General features: G+C 48.4%; 1 protein-coding gene and 1 pseudogene across 1 annotated transcript in view; one reads left to right on the top strand and one right to left on the bottom strand.

Annotated features, from left to right (window-relative positions):
- LOC142260570 (uncharacterized) overlaps positions 1-1,734 on the top strand; it is an 87,200-nt gene extending 85,466 nt beyond the window's left edge. Inside the window, 1 exon segment of the mRNA XM_075331996.1 lies at positions 1,611-1,734. The gene's annotated coding sequence lies outside the window, so the exon portion shown is untranslated.
- LOC142260571 (lanosterol synthase-like) lies at positions 1,625-17,948 on the bottom strand (annotated as a pseudogene).
- Between the last annotated feature and the right edge of the window lie 889 nt (positions 17,949-18,837).

Here is an 18,837-nt window from a genome sequence, read left to right as displayed (position 1 = left end):
GTCTGTTTCCATGCTGCGGAATGTCGTGCGGATATGCTGCGGGCATTCTGCATTGAGTATACAGTGCCATGGCTTCGGCACTGCATCCTCTATGAAGAACAAGTGCTGAGTGATCGGGGCGTTCATACTTTCCTCCATCACACAGCACTTCTCTCCGGCCGTGTCACTCTGTCAGCGTCTGCACTGTGCAGGAGAAGGTGGGCGGGCCTGAACTAGCTCTGGCTGTCACATGACCGGAGCTCGTGCAGGCCCCGCCCACCTCCTCCTTCCTGCTCCTAGCTCCACTGCCGTCCTGACTCGCGTGTCTGTTATCAAGGCAGGTAAGTATGGGACCAAGGCAGGTAAGCCTCTATCTCCATAGTGGAGCGCCAGGATTTCCGCAGGTAAATCCACAGGAATAATTGACATGCAGTTATGCGCGGCTGCGGGACATCCGCAGCAAATCCCGCAACCGCACATACCGCAGCGTGGACACAGACACTCCCCATGTCCCGCTTGCTTCTGCGGATTTTTCTGCGGAAAACCTGCGGATTTATCTGGATTTTCCAGATAAATCTGCAGGTTTCAAAATGTACAGACACTCCCCATGTTATCCTATGGGACATGGGGAGTGTCTGTGTCCACGTTGCGGAATGTGCAGTTGCGGAATATACTGCAGATGTCCCGCAGCCGCACATAACTGCATGTCAATTATTCCTGCGGATTTACCTGCGGAAATCTGCCTTGGTCCCATACTTACCTGCCTTGATAGCAGACGCCCGTCACTTTCTTCCGGAGCACAGGAGCGCGGTGGAGCTAGGAACAGGAAGGAGGAGGTGGGCGGGGCCTGCACGATCTCCGGTCATGTGACAGCCAGAGCTCGTTCAGGCCCGCCCACCTTCTCCTGCACAGTGCAGACGCTGATAGATGCCGGAAAGTGAAGTGCTGCGTGATGGAGGTAAATATAAACTCCCCGATCACTCAGCACTTGTTCTGCATTGAGGATGCAGTGCCAAAGCCATAGTACTGTATCCTCAATGCAGAATGCCCGCAGCATATCCGCAGGACGTTCCGCTGTACATCCACAGCATGTAAACAGACAAAAGTTGTGCTGCGGATTTCTGGGAGCTCCTGCGGATATATCCGTAGTACACTGTCCCCGTGGGCACATAGACTTCCATTACACTTCTCCTTCCTGCCGTCTGACATAATGCAGAGGCTGCTGTAATCACAGGATTCTATTATCTCGCAGGCTTCTTCTAGAGACATAGAAAAAGCTTGTAATCCCATGTTTGGGTAAATATATTCTACTTCATTATATTGGGCAAGTATTTATAATCTACCTATCTCTCATATTTATCAATTCTTGGAGCATTCTTTTGCAGGGAGAAAGTACAGAGCTCCTTGTACTATGCCCGATATTGGAAAGAATAGAATGGGCATATAGTAAGGGAATGAAGCCAATAAACAGCATTGATCGCCCACTTTCTTTTTAGAACATAAACTTTAATTAACACCTTTGGACGAATATCATCAGATTTTTTAAGTGGCTCATTAGTGGTACATTTTAAAAGTTAAGTTGCAACAAATCAGATAAGAAAACTAATCCTACGAACTGTATTTCTGCACAGGATGTGATCACTACTTACCAAAGGTAATCAGGGATGCGATCTACATGTTCCCGGAATGATGGAGATTCTGGTCCATCTACATGCCAACGGACCATCATATTAATCACTTTAGAGATCTGTTACAGAAGAAGATTTATTTCAAAATTAGAATTTTTCTTTAAAAAAAAAATAAAAAAAATCAATAAATAATTCATGTTTCCAGGAGACTTACTGGACCAATGCTGATACACTTGGTAAAGCGGTCATCTGCTGTTACATGGTCATATAATTCATGCACAGCACGCCGGCGAAGAGCAGGAATGTGGTACGCCTCGTATGCATTCAACAGGACTGAGAAGAAAAGTACAAAATGACTTATGGGAATAAAATACTTCAACTGAAAAGTTAAAGGGAATCTGTCACCAGGTTTTTGCCACCTAATCTAATGTAGGGGCAGAGATCCTGATTGCAGCGATGTGTCAATTACTGAGCTGCTCAGTGTAGTTTTGATTAAATCACTGATTAATCATCAGTAGGTTATCATTACAGGACTACTTGGCATGCTGCAGGTAGTCCAGCATATTCCTGAACTCTGTATAACTGCTAGATCTGCAGCAGAGAAAGCATTGATTTTATCAAAATGACAGCAAGCAGCTCAGTAAGTGACACATCGCTGGAATCAGGGTCTTTGTCTTTACATTATGCTGCTCTCAGATGGGGGAGCAAAAACCTGCTGACAGATTCCCTTTAAAATCATAAAAAGTGAAAATCTCATTAAATTTAATTTATTTAAATTTTGAATTCTAAGAGAAACAACACACATAAAAATCTGCATAATTGTATAGGTACAAATGCTGCACTGACGATAATCAATGCCTCCTACCATAGGCAAAGTCCAGTAAGATACTGTGCGGTGTATACAGGTCACAAGCAGCAACACAGTTCCTCTGTGCCGGCCAATTTATACTGCTATATTCCTGCACGTACAGCTCCTGCATGAGAAGCAAATGTGTAAATACATGTCCCACTTGATAAAATACAAGTGATAAAATACGTGTTCTGCCCCTTACTTGTCTCAAGCTGCGGATCAAGTTATCCTCACGGGCACTCAGACGTGTAGCATAGCAGTAACTCATGGGTAAGTAAACCTGACGGCAGTGACACCATATGGTGCTGGGGTGAGCAGGGAACCACTGGGGAAGAAGCCTACAAGACAACACTAGATGTTAAGGGGGCTTTACACGCTACGATATCGTTAATGTTTTATCGTCAGGGTCACGTCGTTAGTGCCGCACATCCGGCGTCATTAACAGTATCGCGGCGTGTGACACTTACCAGCGACCTTAAACGTCCTCCAAAGTGGTGAAAATCGTTCACCATGGAGGGGTCGTCCTAAAACCAAAAATTGTTAATGGTTGTTAGTAGATGTTGTTCCTCGTTCCTGCGGCAGCATACATCGCTGTGTGTGACACCGCAGGAGCGAGGAACGTCTCCTTACCTGCGTCCACCAGCAATGAGGAAGGAAGGAGGTGGGCGGGATGTTCGTCCCGCTCATCTCCGCCCCTCCGCTTTGATTGGCCGGCCGCTTAGTGACGTCGCGGTGACGTCGCCGTGACGCCGAACGCACCTCCCCCTTGAAGGAGGGATTGTTCGGAAGTCATAGCACCGCCGCCGACCAGGTAAGTGCGTGTGACGATGCCGTAGCGATAATGTTCGCTGCGGCAGCGATCACGCGATATCGCATGTGTGATGGGGGCGGGTGCTTTTGCGTACGATATTGATAGCAATTGCTAGAAATATCGTAGCGTGTAAAGCCCGCTTTAGAGAAGAGTGGGAAAGGATAATTCACATTACTTTCCCAGCAAGATTATTAGAAAAATACCTGAAGATATGCGGAGACTATATGTAACGCAGAGCGGTGCTGATTAAAGGGAACCTGTCACTAGATTTGTCCCCTATAAACTTCAGCAACGAACAGTGAGCCCTTACATACAGTATTCCAGAATACTGTATATAAGACCCCAGGCCGCACTGCATAAAGTAAAAAACCAGCTTTTATTACACTCGTCTGGGGGGCGGTATGGTCCGATGGGCGTCGCTGCTCTTAGTCTATTGCCTCCTCTCTCCATCACCTTCCTCCTTATCTGCTCCATGTGGATGACGCATCCTAAATCATGCACACAGAGTCCTCCACTGTGTTCCTGCACAGGCGCACTTCTCTATACCATGCTGAGGGCAGAGCAAAGTATTGTAGTGTGCTTTGACCTTGAGCCAATGCCTCCTCTCTTCTTGTGATCGCCGTCCTCCTTCTTGCTTTGTGTGGATGACACATCCTACATCATCCACAAAGAGTCCTCCATTGTGCTCCTTCGCAATTCTCTCTGCCCTGCTGCAGGCAGAGCAAAGTATTGTAGTGCGCAAGGAAATATTAAGACCGCCCACGCATGCGCCCACTATACTTTGATCTGCCCTCAGAGAGCAGTGCGCGTGCACAGAAAAGCAATTGAGGACTCTTTGTGGATGATGTCAGACGCGTCATCCACACTAAGCAAGAAGGAAGACAGCGATCGCAAGAAGACAGGAGACACTGGATCAAGGCCAGCAATGCCCATCCGACCAGACCACCCTGCAGGTGAGTACAATAAAAGCTGTTTTTTACGTTATTCAGATTGGTCTGGGCTTTTATATACAATATTGTAGAATTCTGTATATAAGAGCTCATTGGTGGTGGCCGCAGCTTTTAGGGGACAAATCTGCTGAGTGGTTCCCTTTAAAGGGCTCTGTCAGATTTCCAGTGCCCCCAGAACCACTAGTAGTTCTGGTGCTTATCTAGAATCCCTCACTAACTGTCCCTTCATGTAGTACCATGTTTTTCCAAAAGTAAGACACTGTCTTATACTTTTTTTTGCCCCCCAAAAAGCGCTAGGGCTTATTTTTGGGGGCGGTCTTATTTTTGGAGAAACACGGTTTCCAAAAAAACAGACCCCCCCACTTCCCAGGAGACTCATACTTACCAGACCCTGGAAGGCTGAGTAATTCCGAAATCTTCCCTGTGATCTCCGGCAGCCGCTGCCAGCAAGTATGCTGCACGCTGCCTCCTGCTGCTGGACGGACACACACACACACACACATACTCATAACCCAAACACTCATACACACACACACACACACACTCCATCCAGTGGTACAGAGTGCGTCCGTCAGGTTATACCTTTCAGAAGCCCGTACATTCTAGCCTCTACCCCAGCCTAAGGGATGGGAGTAAGTCATGTGTCCCAGGTCCTTGCGCTCCACCGTACGGCTTCTCAGGATCGGTATCGCTGGATGTGGTGAGTGTGTGTGAGCGATCTGAAGGGAGATTGTGTGTATGGTGTGTGATTGTGTGTGTGATGTGTGCGGGGGTGCGATCACTACAGGTTCTGCCGCTCAGCGTCTGGTCAGTATAATTGCAGGGTGTCCGCTTTCTATAATGAAGTGTCCTGTAGTATCTTTCTGCACTGACACTTCATTATTGAACCGCGACTAAGGCTTATTTTCGGGGGAGGGCTTATATTTAAGCCTTGCTATGAAAATGCTTAAAATCCCTGCTAGGGCTTATTTTTGGGGGAGGTCTTATTTTAGGAAAAATACGGTAGCATACATAAACACATCTTTAGAAAAAGTATTTCTTAAGATCGTTTATGACATGCTAATAAGGTCAGTGACTAGTTGCAGGGACGTTAGTTCCCTGGCTAGTCGGCCGACTCAGCATGGTATCACACCCCAGTGGGCGCATGCGCACTGCTTTGTACCCATTAGCATTGAGCTTCTTTGACGCCGGGTGTATGTGTAGCCGGCTTCAAAGACGCTCACTATCCACGAAGGATGCGATGTTCCTGACTTCCACAATAACTAGCATTTTTAGAAGAGAGTATCTGGAGTAAAAAGAGCATTTGAAGGTAGAAATCCAATGTTTCTAAGCGCGGTGTCAGGGGACTGGGTCCACAGACAATTGATTTTTAGTAAATGCTACTAATATTGATACAGATAATTATCTCACGGTCACAGCCACCAATAAAGTCATATCAAGTCTGAATAATCCAAAAAGAAACTCACCACATCTCTGGGAATAGAGTGTTCATTCCCTCCCAACTGTACACATTGAGCACAGATAGCCAAAATTTCCCCCAAGAAGGAATACCAATGGCACCTCCTGCAACGAAAGTTGGATACATCGGATCAAGCATGGAAAAAATATACTGACATATTATCTGCAAACGATTGTCAGTTGTGAGATGCGCTGGATTGATGCTAAAAGCTGATGTGAACTTACCCTTACTATGAAGATTGTTGCGGGCGCGGGTCATATCTGGGTCATCCTGTGACACTCCGAGAAGTCGCAAAGAGGTGTAACTGAGCGCCGTGCCAAACACAGTGCTCTTATCTTCAATATGCCTATGTATAAGATAGTTATTTATTATGGGGAACATAGATATAGAATCAGTACAAATTTTATTTTGTGATTTCGTAAAAAAAAAACAAACAAATAATTAACGACCAAATTCAAATGTGAAAGGACTCCTTAAAGGGGCTATTCACTATTTGGAACAACCACTTCTTAATTGTTAGATTCCAAAGCATAGACAATACACACATCACTTTTAAAATTAAAGTTAAAGTGAATAACACTTAATATTTCAATAACATGGCACCTGGTAAGCGGGGTAGATGTTACCTGGCACATGGACAGTGTGCTTTTAAAACTGAATGTCACAACAGTGTACAGATGCACAGCGTGCTGTGCAACACAAAGGTAACATCGGGAATAGTATAGAAGGAAGGCCCTGGTGACAGGGATAGAAGCCACACACTGCAAGTCACTTGAGTTTGTACCCTACGCTCCCTAACGTCCCTACACGGGTCCTTCCCCTTGTCGCCGTTACATGCCTAGTCACTCGCTTGCCCTGAACTCACCCTGGCTAGTGAGAAGGCCGGCAAGAACACTAGTCTCAACACTGCAATAATACAACACAAGGAATAGACAGAAAGACAATAGACACAAAATGAAAACACTCCAAGCTCCTCCAATGCAGCTAACACTACAGCTGCAATAGTCATGACTCCTCTGTTTCTTCCAGAGACAGGCTCCATCCAAAGTGGTCAATATAGAATCAGAATCTATCACCAGCATTAGAGGGTAAGACATGTGAATTTTTATAGCGAATGGGAGTGGTCACAAAAGAGCTGCACCAGAGATTAAGGCTACAAAGGACAGCCAGATAGGATAGAACCCTTAATCCCTCCAGCACTAAAAGAAAGTACGGTATATTCACTCAAATAAAAGTTGTAGACCTGCGCATAAGGTGTTGTGACCTTCTAGTCCCTGATTAGCCAGAGGTCTCCCCAAAGCAGGACACAGACATGACACTGATGTGTTGGAAGTAGTAATAATGGCCAGGGATAGGGATCTGAGCAATTTTGATAAGAGCAAAATTGTGAATGTGATATGACTGGGTAAAAGGTGGGGTGTTCCCTGAATAAAGTGTTTACTAACCACAAAAAGTAGTGTAAAGAAGGTCGCCCGGTAAGCAGGAGTCAGGGGATCTACATTATATTAGCAGAGTGGTAATAATGTTATAGTCGATAAGTATTTAGATAAATCCCTTCACCACCAGTGCAGTGCACACCCAGAGTCTGCACTTTATGTTACTTATCAATGTGTCCATCACCTTTTTTTTCAACAGAAAAAGAGAATTTTGTTTACTTACCGTAAATTCTTTTTCTTATAGTTCCGTATTGGGAGACCCAGACATTGGGTGTATAGCTTCTGCCTCCGGAGGACACACAAAGTACTACACTCAAAAGTGTAGCTCCTCCCTCTGAGCTTATACACCCTCTGGAGGACGAGATCTAACCAGTTTAGTGCAAAAGCTGAAGGAGAATAGCCACCCACAAGTAAAAACAGAGCAAGAACCGGAACAACCGGAGCCTCTGTCTACAATAACAGCCGGTGATAACACGCGGAACAAGAAACTGCCAACAGGCAACAGGGAGGGTGCTTGGTCTCCCAATACGGAACTATAAGAAAAAGAATTTACAGTAAGTAAACAAAATTCTCTTTTTCTTCATCGTTCCTTATGGGAGACCCAAACCATGGGACGTCTCAAAGCAGTCCATGGGTGGGAATAAACAGATAACTGAGAAGTAGGTAAAACCTAACTTCACAAATGGGCGACAGCCGCCTGAAGGATGCGTCTTCCCAAGCTCGCATCTGCCGAAGCATGAGCATGCACTTGGTAGTGCTTTGAAAAGGTATGCAGACTGGACCAAGTGGCAGCCTGACAGACCTGCTGAGCCGTAGCCTGGTGCCTGAAAGCCCAAGAGGCACCAACAGCTCTGGTCGAGTGCGCTTTAATCCCCGGCGGGGGAGGCACCTGAGCACATTGGTAGGCATCGGATATGGCCGACCTAATCCAACGAGCTAGGGTCGGTTTGGAAGCCGAGAGCCCCTTGCGCTGACCTGCGGTCAGGACAAAAAGAGAGGTGCACCGCCTAAGAGCAGCGGTGCGTGACACATAGATCCGGAGCGCCCGCACCAAATCTAAAGTATGTAACGCTTTCTCGAAGCGATGCACAGGGGCCGGACAAAGGGAAGGCAATGAAATGTCCTGGTTAAGGTGGAAAGGAGACACCACCTTAGGGAGAAAATCCGGCGTCGGACGGAGAACCACCTTGTCTTGGTGAAAAACCAAAAAGGGTGACTCCGAAGAGAGCGCAGCCAAATCAGAGACTCTCCTGAGAGAGGTTATGGCCACCAGAAAAACCACTTTCTGGGAAAGTCGAAACAAGGGAACCTCCCTAAGAGGCTCAAAGGGGGGTTTCTGTAAGGCCGTGAGGACCAGATTAAGGTCCCAGGGATCCAAGGGCCTCCGATAAGGAGGAATGATGTGAGATGCGCCCTGCATGAAGGTGCGCACCTGAGCCAGCCAAGCGATACGCCGCTGGAACAACACTGAAAGAGCCGAGACCTGTCCCTTGAGGGAATTGAGAGATAGTCCTAGCTGCAGACCAGACTGCAGAGAGGACAGGATGGTCGGCAAGGAAAAAGGCCAAGGAGCATGGCCGGATGAACGACACCAGGACAGGAAAATTCTCCAAGTCCTGTGGTAAATCCTGGCCGAGGACGACTTGCTAGCCTGAGTCATAGTAGAGATGACCTCGGAAGGAATGCCTGAAGCCGTCAGGATCCAGGACTCAAGAGCCACGCCGTCAATCTGAGGGCCGCAGAATTCTGGCGGAAAAACGGACCTTGTGAGAGAAGGTCTGGGCGGTCTGGGAGACGCCACGGCAGTTCCACGGACAGACGGAGCAGGTCTGGGTACCAAGCTCGTCTGGGCCAGTCTGGAGCAATGATTATGACCCGACGGCCCTCCATCCTGATCTTGCGCAGTACTCTGGGCAAGAGAGCTAGGGGAGGAAACACGTAGGCTAGACGGAACTGGGACCAATCCTGAACCAGCGCGTCCGCTGCCAAGGCCTGAGGATCGTGGGAACGAGCCACGTAAACCGGGACCTTGTTGTTGTGCCGGGATGCCATGAGATCGACTTCCGGAGTGCCCCACTTGCGGCAGATTGACCGGAACACCGTCGGATGCAGGGCCCACTCGCCGCTATCCACGGTTTGACGGCTGAGATAATCTGCCTCCCAGTTTTCTACGCCTGGGATGTGAACTGCGGATATGGTGGACTTGGAGTCCTCCGTCCACTGAAGGATACGTTGGACCTCCAACATTGCCAGGCGGCTGCGAGTCCCGCCCTGGTGATTGATGTAGGCAACCGCTGTCGCGTTGTCTGACTGGACTCGAATGTGCTTGCCCGCCAACAGGTGGTGAAAGGCTTCGAGAGCTAAGAGCACAGCTCTGATCTCCAGCACATTGATCGAGAGGGCTGATTCGGACGGAGTCCAAGTGCCCTGTGCTCGGTGGTGGAGAAAGACTGCTCCCCAGCCGGACAGACTGGCATCCGTGGTGAGGATCACCCAGGACGGGGTCAGGAAGGAGCGTCCCTGAGACAGAGAGAGGGGCCGAAGCCACCACTGAAGAGAGCTCCTGGTCTGAGGCGACAGAGCCACTAGCGTGTGCAAGGAAGCGGTCCGCTTGTCCCAACAGAGGAGAATGTCAAGCTGCAGGGGACGCAGATGGAACTGGGCAAAGGGAACCGCCTCCATGGAGGCTACCATTTGACCCAGCACCTGCATCAGGCGCCTGAGGGAATAACGGCAGGGCCTCAGGAGAGAGCGCACCGCCCCCCGAAGGGACTGCTGTTTGACTAAGGGCAGCTTGACAAGTGCCGGCAGAGTCTCGAATTGCATCCCAAGGTACGTGAGTTTCTGGGTCGGGACCAGAGTGGACTTTGGCAGATTGACAAGCCACCCGAACTGGACAAGCGTGGCAAGAGTGAGCGAGACACTCCGCTGACATTCTGCACTCGAGGACGCCTTGACTAGAAGGTCGTCCAGGTACGGCGCGGCCCGATAGTCAAGAGGAGGCTGCCTTGGTGGCAGCGGCTCCTCCGTTCTTCTGGGGACGAGGCTTCGAGTGCCAGTTGGGTTTTCGATCCTTAGCCGAGTTAGTGGACGAGGCTGAGGGCTTAGAGGAGGACCAGTTTGAGGAACGAAAGGACCGAAACCTCGACTGGTTCCTGCCCTGGACAGGTTTCCTGGCCTTAGTTTGTGGCAAGGAAGTACTCTTCCCGCCAGTAGCTTCCTTAATGATTTCATCCAGTTGTTCACCGAACAGTCGGGTCCCAGAAAAAGGGAGCCCGGCTAGAAACGTCTTGGAAGCAGCGTCTGCTTTCCACTCACGAAGCCACAAGATCCTGCGGATCGCGAGGGAATTAGCGGAGGCTACCGCTGTGCGGTGAGACGCCTTCAAAATGGCAGACATGGCATAGGACGAAAAAGCCGAGGCTTGGGAAGTTAAGGCCACCATTTCGGGCATAGAGTCCCTGGTAAGGGAGTGCATCTCCGCCAGGGAAGCAGAGATGGCCTGAAGGGCCCACACTGCTGCAAAAGACGGGGATAAAGAGGCCCCTGCCGCTTCATATACAGATTTGGCCAGAAGGTCAACCTGGCGGTCAGTGGAGTCCTTAAGAGAGGTGCCATCCGCCACAGACACAACTGTCCGGGCTGAGATTCTAGACACCGGAGGATCTACCTTTGGTGACTGAGCCCATTCCTTGACCACCTCTGGTGGAAAAGGAAAACGGTCATCAGAACTACGCTTAGGAAAGCGTTTGTCAGGACAGGCCCTGGGTTTGGTCACAGTGGCCTGAAAACTGGAGTGGTTAAAAAACGTACTCCTTGCTCTCTTAGGTGAGGTAAACTGGTGTTTTTCTACCAAAGAAGCTTGTTCATCAGACACTGGTGGATTAAGGTCCAGTACGGAGTTAATGGACGCAATCAAATCGCTAACATCTGCATCACCTTCGATATCAATGGGGTACATAGACGTAGCGTCTGAGCCCACAGTAAGGGCATCCTCCTCGCCTTGCCATTCGGCCCGTGAATCAGAGCCGTGGGACGAGGAAGGAGAAGAGTCCCTGCGTCTCCGTTTAGGAGGATGGGGTCTGGGATCAGAGGAAACAGACTCTGTGAGCTCTGTAGAGCGAGTCGGAGCAGCAGAGGCACCCTGAGAAGGGGGCTGATGCATGCTCAGCAGCGTCCGGGACAACTGTCCCATGGAGTCGGCAAAGGACTGGGAAATAGCCTTAAAAAAAGATGCTACCCAAGCCGGGGGTTCAGCCACCGGGGCTGGAGCAGCCGGAGGGACCCCTGGGGAGACTCCAGGCTGAGGCACCACCACATTAGAGCAGGCATCACAGTGTGGGTCTGTGCTCGGTTCGGGCAGTATGAGCTTACATGCAATGCATATAGAGTGCAGCCTTGCAGCCTTGCTCCTGGTGTGAGACATGCTGCTGAGGAGGATGTTCTGTAGTAGAGAATTCACTCCTTCAGAAAGCCACCAGAGAGTGCATAAAAAGTCCACAACCAGAGGTTGTGGCTTACCAGACCGTTTTGTGTGCCCTCCGGATTCCCAGCTTGGATCCCCAGACAGATAATTCACTCCTTCTGCAGTGCTGCAGCAGCCAGCGCCGACCAGTGTAAAAACGCTGAGAAAATGGTGCTGGAGTGAGGAGGGGGGGTGGGGGTTAATCCAAGAGCGGGAACCGGAGGGCTAAGGAGAAATACAGGGGAGGGAATCATCTCCTCAGAGAGGAGTGTCCTCCCCTGTGCTGAACGGCCGGTGGGCGGCGCTGCACTGCCCCCCTGCATGACTGACATGCAGGGGCAGAGAAACGAAACTAGGCCGAAGCCGGGGCCTAAATTTATCCATGCGGCCGACGATCAGGCACCCTCGGCGCGGTTCTCAGGAAAAAAACAGAGAACCGGCCGGAAATCACAGTAAAGGGACTTATGAAGCAGCATTGCCCAAATAACACACTCTCCCCACAATAAAATGCAGAAGGGACCCCTGAATACCGTCTCAATACTTAGCTTTTGAGACGCAGGGCCAGGTCCCTGGGGGGGGGTGAGCGCTCCGTCCAGCAGGGGCCTGAAAAGGGCTGTGGATGGAGACCGGTCTCCTGCAGAGCAGTGAGAACCGTGAAGGCTCCCACTTCAAGCCAGAGCCCGTAGGGATGGTGAAGGAGCGCGGCATGGAAGGCTCCAGCCTTAAGGTCAACCTTAACAGCACCGCCGACACAGTGGGGTGAGAAGGGACATGCCGGGAGTCCGGTGGACCCGCTTTTCTTCCAAATCTTTAAATAAAAATCAAAAATCAAAAGAGGATGTGTGTGTGTGTGTGTGACCTCCTGCACACAAAGCATTAAACTGGTTGGATTCTGTCATCCAGGGGGTGTATAGGCTCGGAGGGAGGAGCTACACTTTTTAGTGTAGTACTTTGTGTGTCCTCCGGAGGCATAAGCTATACACCCCATGGTTTGGGTCTCCCATAAGGAACGATGAAGAAATAAAGTTATGGGTGTTAGAGGATAGCAACGCAAACCAAATATATGAATATTTAAAACAAATTATGATTTTTCTTTTGATCCAAACAAACAAAAATAAAAACAACTCGGAAGAATCATGCTGTAGGTTTATACTGCACACTGAATGCAGTAAAAAGAAAAGCCCAAAAAGTAATGGCTTTTTTTCCACCCGCCATTTCACTACATTGAGGGTTTTTTTCTCCCACTTTTCAGTCATATGGTTAAGTCAATGATGTTAGTCAAAATATTAACTCGTCCCTCGCATTGTGGTCCTGCGCATGCGCACTTTGATTTGCCCTGCGCAAAGCAGATCAAAGTATTGTAGTGCGCATGCACGGGCAGTCTGTAACCTTTTCTCGCTCCTGCGCTTTCCAGTACTGTGATCTGCCCTCAGTAGGGCAGATCAAAGGGTGCCTGCGCTGAACTGCAGTGTTGGCCTGTGTGGATGACGTAGATGCGTCATCCATACTGGGCTGGGTAGAAGGAGGACGGAGATCACTGCAAAGAGTAGGAGCCGGATCGGAGAGCAGCGACACCTAATGGACCGAACTGCCCTGCAGGTGAGTACTATAAAAGTGTTTTTTACGTTCTACGAGCGACATCCATCGGTGTCATCCACATGGAGCTAGGAAGAAGGACGACGACTGCACAGGATAGAGGAAGCACTGGACCCGAGACCAGTGACTCCCATTGGACCCAATCTCCCCGCAGGTGATTATAATAAAGGTCTTTTTTACATTTTACAGAGTGGCCTGGGCTCTTATATACAGTATTCTGGAATGCTGTATATAAGAGCTCAGTGGTGGTGGCCGCAGCTTATAGGGGACAAATCTGGTGACAGGTTCCCTTTCAGGGGTTAATAAATTCATTGTAACTACAAAGTCAACAGAAAAAATACATTTCATACTTATCAACTGACCTTTGGCTTGTGCTCTCATACTCCGAGATAAACCTATAAGCGGGCTTTACATGCTGCGATCTCGCTAGCGAGATCGCAAGCGATTGTACCCGCCCCCGTCGGTTGTGCGACACGGGCAAATCGCTGCCCGTCGCGCACAACCTCGCTTAACCCCGTCATACCTGCCCTGCGACATCGCTCTGGCTGGCGACCCGCCTCCTTCCTAAGGGAGCGAGTCGTGCGGCGTCACAGAGACATCACACGGCAGGCGTCCAATAGAAGCGGAGGGGCGGAGATGAGCGGGACGTAAACATCCTGCCCACCTCCTTCCTTCTGCATTGCTGGTGGAGGCAGGTAAGGAGATGTTCCTCGCTCCTGCGGTGTCACACACAGCGATGTGTGCTGCCGCAGGAACGAGGACCAACATCGCTAATGAGAGGTAAATGATTTTTTGTTTTAGGACGACCTCTCCGCAGCAAACGATTTTTGCCGCTTTTGCGATCGTTTTAGGTCGCACATAAGTGTTACACGCTACGATCTCGTTAATGACGCCGGATGTGCGTCACAAACACTGTGACCCCGACGATAATTCATTAACGATATCGTAGTGTGTAAAGCCCGCTGTAGGGTATTTCACGTGCAATCATACACACAGAGCTCATCCAGAAGTCTGTATTTTTGATCTGAGTGTTTTTTGTCAACGGATGGCCACCTATAGGTGGAGCCACGCCAGTCCACTAGTTGACCAGGTGGGAGGGGCAGACTGAGGACAGAGCAGACAGGAAGACAGTAGTCAGAAGAGAAACTGCAGTGAGACAGTGCACTCAGAGAGAGTCTGTAGTCGGGTCACTGTGGTGTGTGAAGGTGGAAGTGAAGTGACGGTCTGACGCGGATTAACGGTGACCTGGTACCCAGAAGAGGTGGTTGCCGATGGAGTACGGTGGAGTACTCCCAGGAACTACGCACTGACGGGGTACAGGACCCTAGGACAGGAAAGAGCTCGAAGCTGGCCTGTTAACACCTGCACAGCGAGGGGACCATGAAGGACCTGGCTAACCCTACGAATCCAAAGACTCAGTAGCAAAGGGAGAGCCGGAGACAGGACCAGAGACTACATCCCCACAGGGTTCATGCTACCGTCAGGCGGACAGAAATGGACAAACCACCGAACGGGAACCCCCCAGTTCCTCTACGCCACGGGGACCCATTTACCAGAGACAGGTGCAGGGGAAGAAGGTACCAAATCACCAAACTGGCACTGGAACGAAGGGAGGCGAAACCAGCCGGCCTCGGGCAACCAGTTATTACCAACCTGCCGTGAGTGAAACCAAAAAACTATGTGTCCAAAAACACATGAAAGAGTAAATATTGTCAAACACAATTTTATTAAGGATGTACAAAATACAAACTATTAAAAAAATGGTATACACCAAATCTGTGACACAAACTTTGGGTCACAGTGGGGCATGGGAGACAATTACAAGAAGAGATGGAAAACTCCACAGGGGTGGGTATCGGGACATCAGTATATGAATTGAAAACAGTCAGAGTGGGACACAATATACATCCCAAGCGGGTAACGTTATCGGATATACCCCCACTCTGGCTATGTTTAAAAATCAGAATGCTACCATATATAAAATATCAACCATGAGTTCCTGCGAGGATCTATCAGACCCATATATAAGTCAATATCTCAAAGGATCAAAGGTAAAAGTAACACTAATATAATATGCAGGGTGCATCAGTACATACAAGGCACAGAATGCCGCAATCAAAAAATGTCCACGGTCTAGGCCCGACGTGCGTTTCGTGTCCTTTGTCAAGGGCCACCACAGATTGTCTGTATTGTCAAAGGACAAAAACCAGTTGCACTAAACCTTAGTGTGGACTCCCTTTTTCTAACACCTATCACATCACCCATCCTCTGGGGCCCGATCCTGCTTGCGGAGGGTCTACTATCCAAGCTGAAAATAACACCAGCCCCAGTAGTGACATTCTGCAGCGGCGGCTCCATCTATATAGCCACAACACCGCAAGTGGGGTCACGTGTGAACACTAATTTAATCCCTTGTAAATATATCCCATTACAAAAAGGGCACGGAAGCGGGCAACAGCCACCACAGTGACATCCCCCAAGAGAGACATCGCCCGGAACCAAGTACCCCATATCCCTGGGTGCTACACAGCCATATCCTGAGTACAAAGACTTGAATGTGCGCAGCACGTCCACACACTCTTATGTATGTGCAGTCAGTCATATACTCACAGGCCCCATCCGCCATCAGGCAGCTGCACAGATCGCAGGTACCGCACCATCTCCTTCTTGGTAGCGTCAGGGAGGGGCGTCTGTGTCACGTGGCATACAATCAGCAGACCTAAAGAGTATCACAGATTTACAGCAAGTAAAGTAGACGGGAGTCAGATGTAGTGATGGTGGTCATGTATCACTGACAAGTCTCACCTGGCATCAAGAACAGTGGGCCGCCATAATCCCCAGCCCAATGGCCATCCTCCGCTTGTAAGGCAGAATAAAATGTTAGTCCATTTTCTGCTCCATCCTGGGCCGTATTCGCCTTGGGTAAGTCTTTTAAAAATTCACTCTGCACGAGAAAGTAAAAGTCGCGTTATTGATGGTCAGCTTATACCGACGTATATGGATCAATAAAACGCTACGGGTCAGTGCACTGTCCGAGGGATAACGGATGTGTGAATACAGCATTAAGGGTGCTTTACATGCTGCGACATCGCTACCGATATATCGTCGCGGTCATGTCTTTAGTGACGCACAGCCGGCGCCGATAGCGACATCGCAGCGTGTGACACCAAGGAGCAACAATCAATGATCGCAAAAACGTCAAAAATCGTTGATCGTTGACACATCGCTTGTTTTCATAATATTGTTGTTTGTGCATGCCGCTGGTTGTTCGTCGCTCCTGCGGCGTCACACATTGCTATTAACTCATTTTTAAGCCAGCAATGCAAAGGTTATGTTATTGGATGAAGGCTGGGCACAGTTTTTGTTTTACATCATACTATATATTGAACAATTTGAAAGGTAAATTCCTTGAGATTTATTTTTTAATTTTCTGCGATTTTCTGCGCGTAGCACTGAAAAACCTAATTTCATGCAATTTTGCCTTTCTATATTTGCTCCATTGTGTCTGCATTAGGCATCATAGACTTTAGGAAGACTTCCCTTTGATATTGAAATCTGGTGATTTTTTTATGTAAGATTTTTTTTCTAATATATGTCCACTTTATGGATTTTACTTCTTTGCTTATATTTTAATGATTTATGACCACAAACCACAACAAAGTTTAAGGTTCCGGGTAAAAAGAGAAATCATGCAGATTTATTATGTACTCCAATTGCAAAAATGATTTTTAGTCCTAAATGTAAGTACACAAAAAATAAAATTAAAAACGTGTCCTCAAATGTGGAGAACCCCTAGTGCTGCTCTCCTGCAGTTAAAGGGAGTGTTTCACTTTCTTATACAAAAGTATCATTATTTATAAGGTTTTCAATACTGGATCTTTTCTTATCTAAACTCCTTAGAAAAATAATACAGGCTGCATGTGAATAAGTGTTAGGTACCGTGTCCAGCCCCAGCGAGTGCACCTCCAGGGCGGATTGTGGACGGTCGTCTCCCTCCACATAGCGCTAACACTGTCTGCCCTCCGTACAGGACAGGCGCCAGCGGGTGAGGTCTGTGGCTGGATCGCTCTTGTAAGGACCCCCCCTTCTGCGCAGACACCTGGGGGAAAAAAAATTGCAAAATGACTTTCTAAGTTTAATTTTAATTATTACCATTAAAGGGGTATTCCCATCTCCAAGATCCTGCCCTAATATGTAGTAGATGTAATAATAACAATATTAGCAAATACCTCCAATTAGAAATGTAGTATAGTTCTCCTGATTATCTATGTCTCTTACCTCATGTGCAGGGCATTGCAGCTTAGGTATCCATAGTTATGACCACTTGCAACATACTATCACTATATGAGTCTTCGTAACCATGGATACCTAAGCTGCAATGCCCTGCAAATGAGGTAAGTGACATGGCTATATCAGGAGAACTATATTGCATTTCTAATTGGAGATATTTGCTATTATTATTATTATTATTATTATTATTATTACACCTACAACATATTGGTATAAGATCTTGGAGATTGGGATAGTCTTTTAAGAATAACCGCAAATAATAGTGTCAGAAATACTGGACAACTGCATAAATAGCAATTCCCCTTTATACTCAGAAGATTTGACTAGAATACAATAAAACCAGCTCAGGGCTATGAAGAACCTAAACCTGACATTACGCAAGGTTATGTTGGATCGTCACCAGGCTGCTTCTCCGGTGATTGCAGGGACAGTTCCCTAATACTCACGTCCCCTCGCTCATTTCTCTGTTCTGCACCTGGTTACTGTCTACCCCTCCATCCCTTAAAACCCAAAGTGGTAACGCATTAAGACCCAGAGGATTCTAGGACTTGTAGTTCTTAAAACCTCTCAATCCAAAGCCCGAGATACGGTAAAGGACTACATTTCCCAGACAACACCGCGCCGCCAGATCCTACATCACGCTATCCTGACATGAGCAGAGACAGCAGGACCCAATCACAGCGCTGATAGCTGTATACATGTAGGCGGGGCCATCAGCTATCAGCCAATGGGTGGTGACAAATACAGAATAGCGTGTTCCGTCAAGTGCTGTCCCCGAGTCTCTGCAGCTGTCGCTTCAGTGTGAGGTCAGCGCTGCCGGGAGGCGGAGGAGCGGAGAATAAGCTCCAGTCCTTATATTGACAAATAAAAGGAAACTGGTTTTCTGTAATATTTCTCACGACCCTCCCATTCAATTTTGTTGTGACACAAATAAAAACCCCCATTATGTCACCTGCAGCTCAAACTCTACTTACTGCTCACTAAACCTGCCAGGTGCAATATGCATCCAAGACCATGAGCAGTTCTGGGTGTATATTGCTAATCCCTGCCTAACCGTCCCTGTATACACTAGCATACAGTAGATAAAGCGAGCTTTAGAAAAAGTATTTCTAAAGATCCTTTCTGATATGCTAATGAGTGAGGGGACTAGTCCCCTGGGCGTTAGTTCCCCTGACTAGTCGGCCCCATTAGCATGTTAGCACGTCCCTGTGGGCCCCTGTAGGCGTGCTCTCATGCTAATGAATGCGCAGGATCACAGGATGATCTCACTCAACCCTCCGCTGCCATCGCGTCCGACACTGGATTTCGGCTCAGTGCACATGACCCCGCAGTGTCCATATTTCTAATCCATACCTAACTGTCCCTGTATACAC

The sequence above is a fragment of the Anomaloglossus baeobatrachus genome, unplaced genomic scaffold (assembly GCF_048569485.1).
Source record: "Anomaloglossus baeobatrachus isolate aAnoBae1 unplaced genomic scaffold, aAnoBae1.hap1 Scaffold_133, whole genome shotgun sequence".
Taxonomy (NCBI): Eukaryota; Metazoa; Chordata; class Amphibia; order Anura; family Aromobatidae; genus Anomaloglossus; species Anomaloglossus baeobatrachus.
This window is presented reverse-complemented; position numbering and strand designations above follow the sequence as displayed.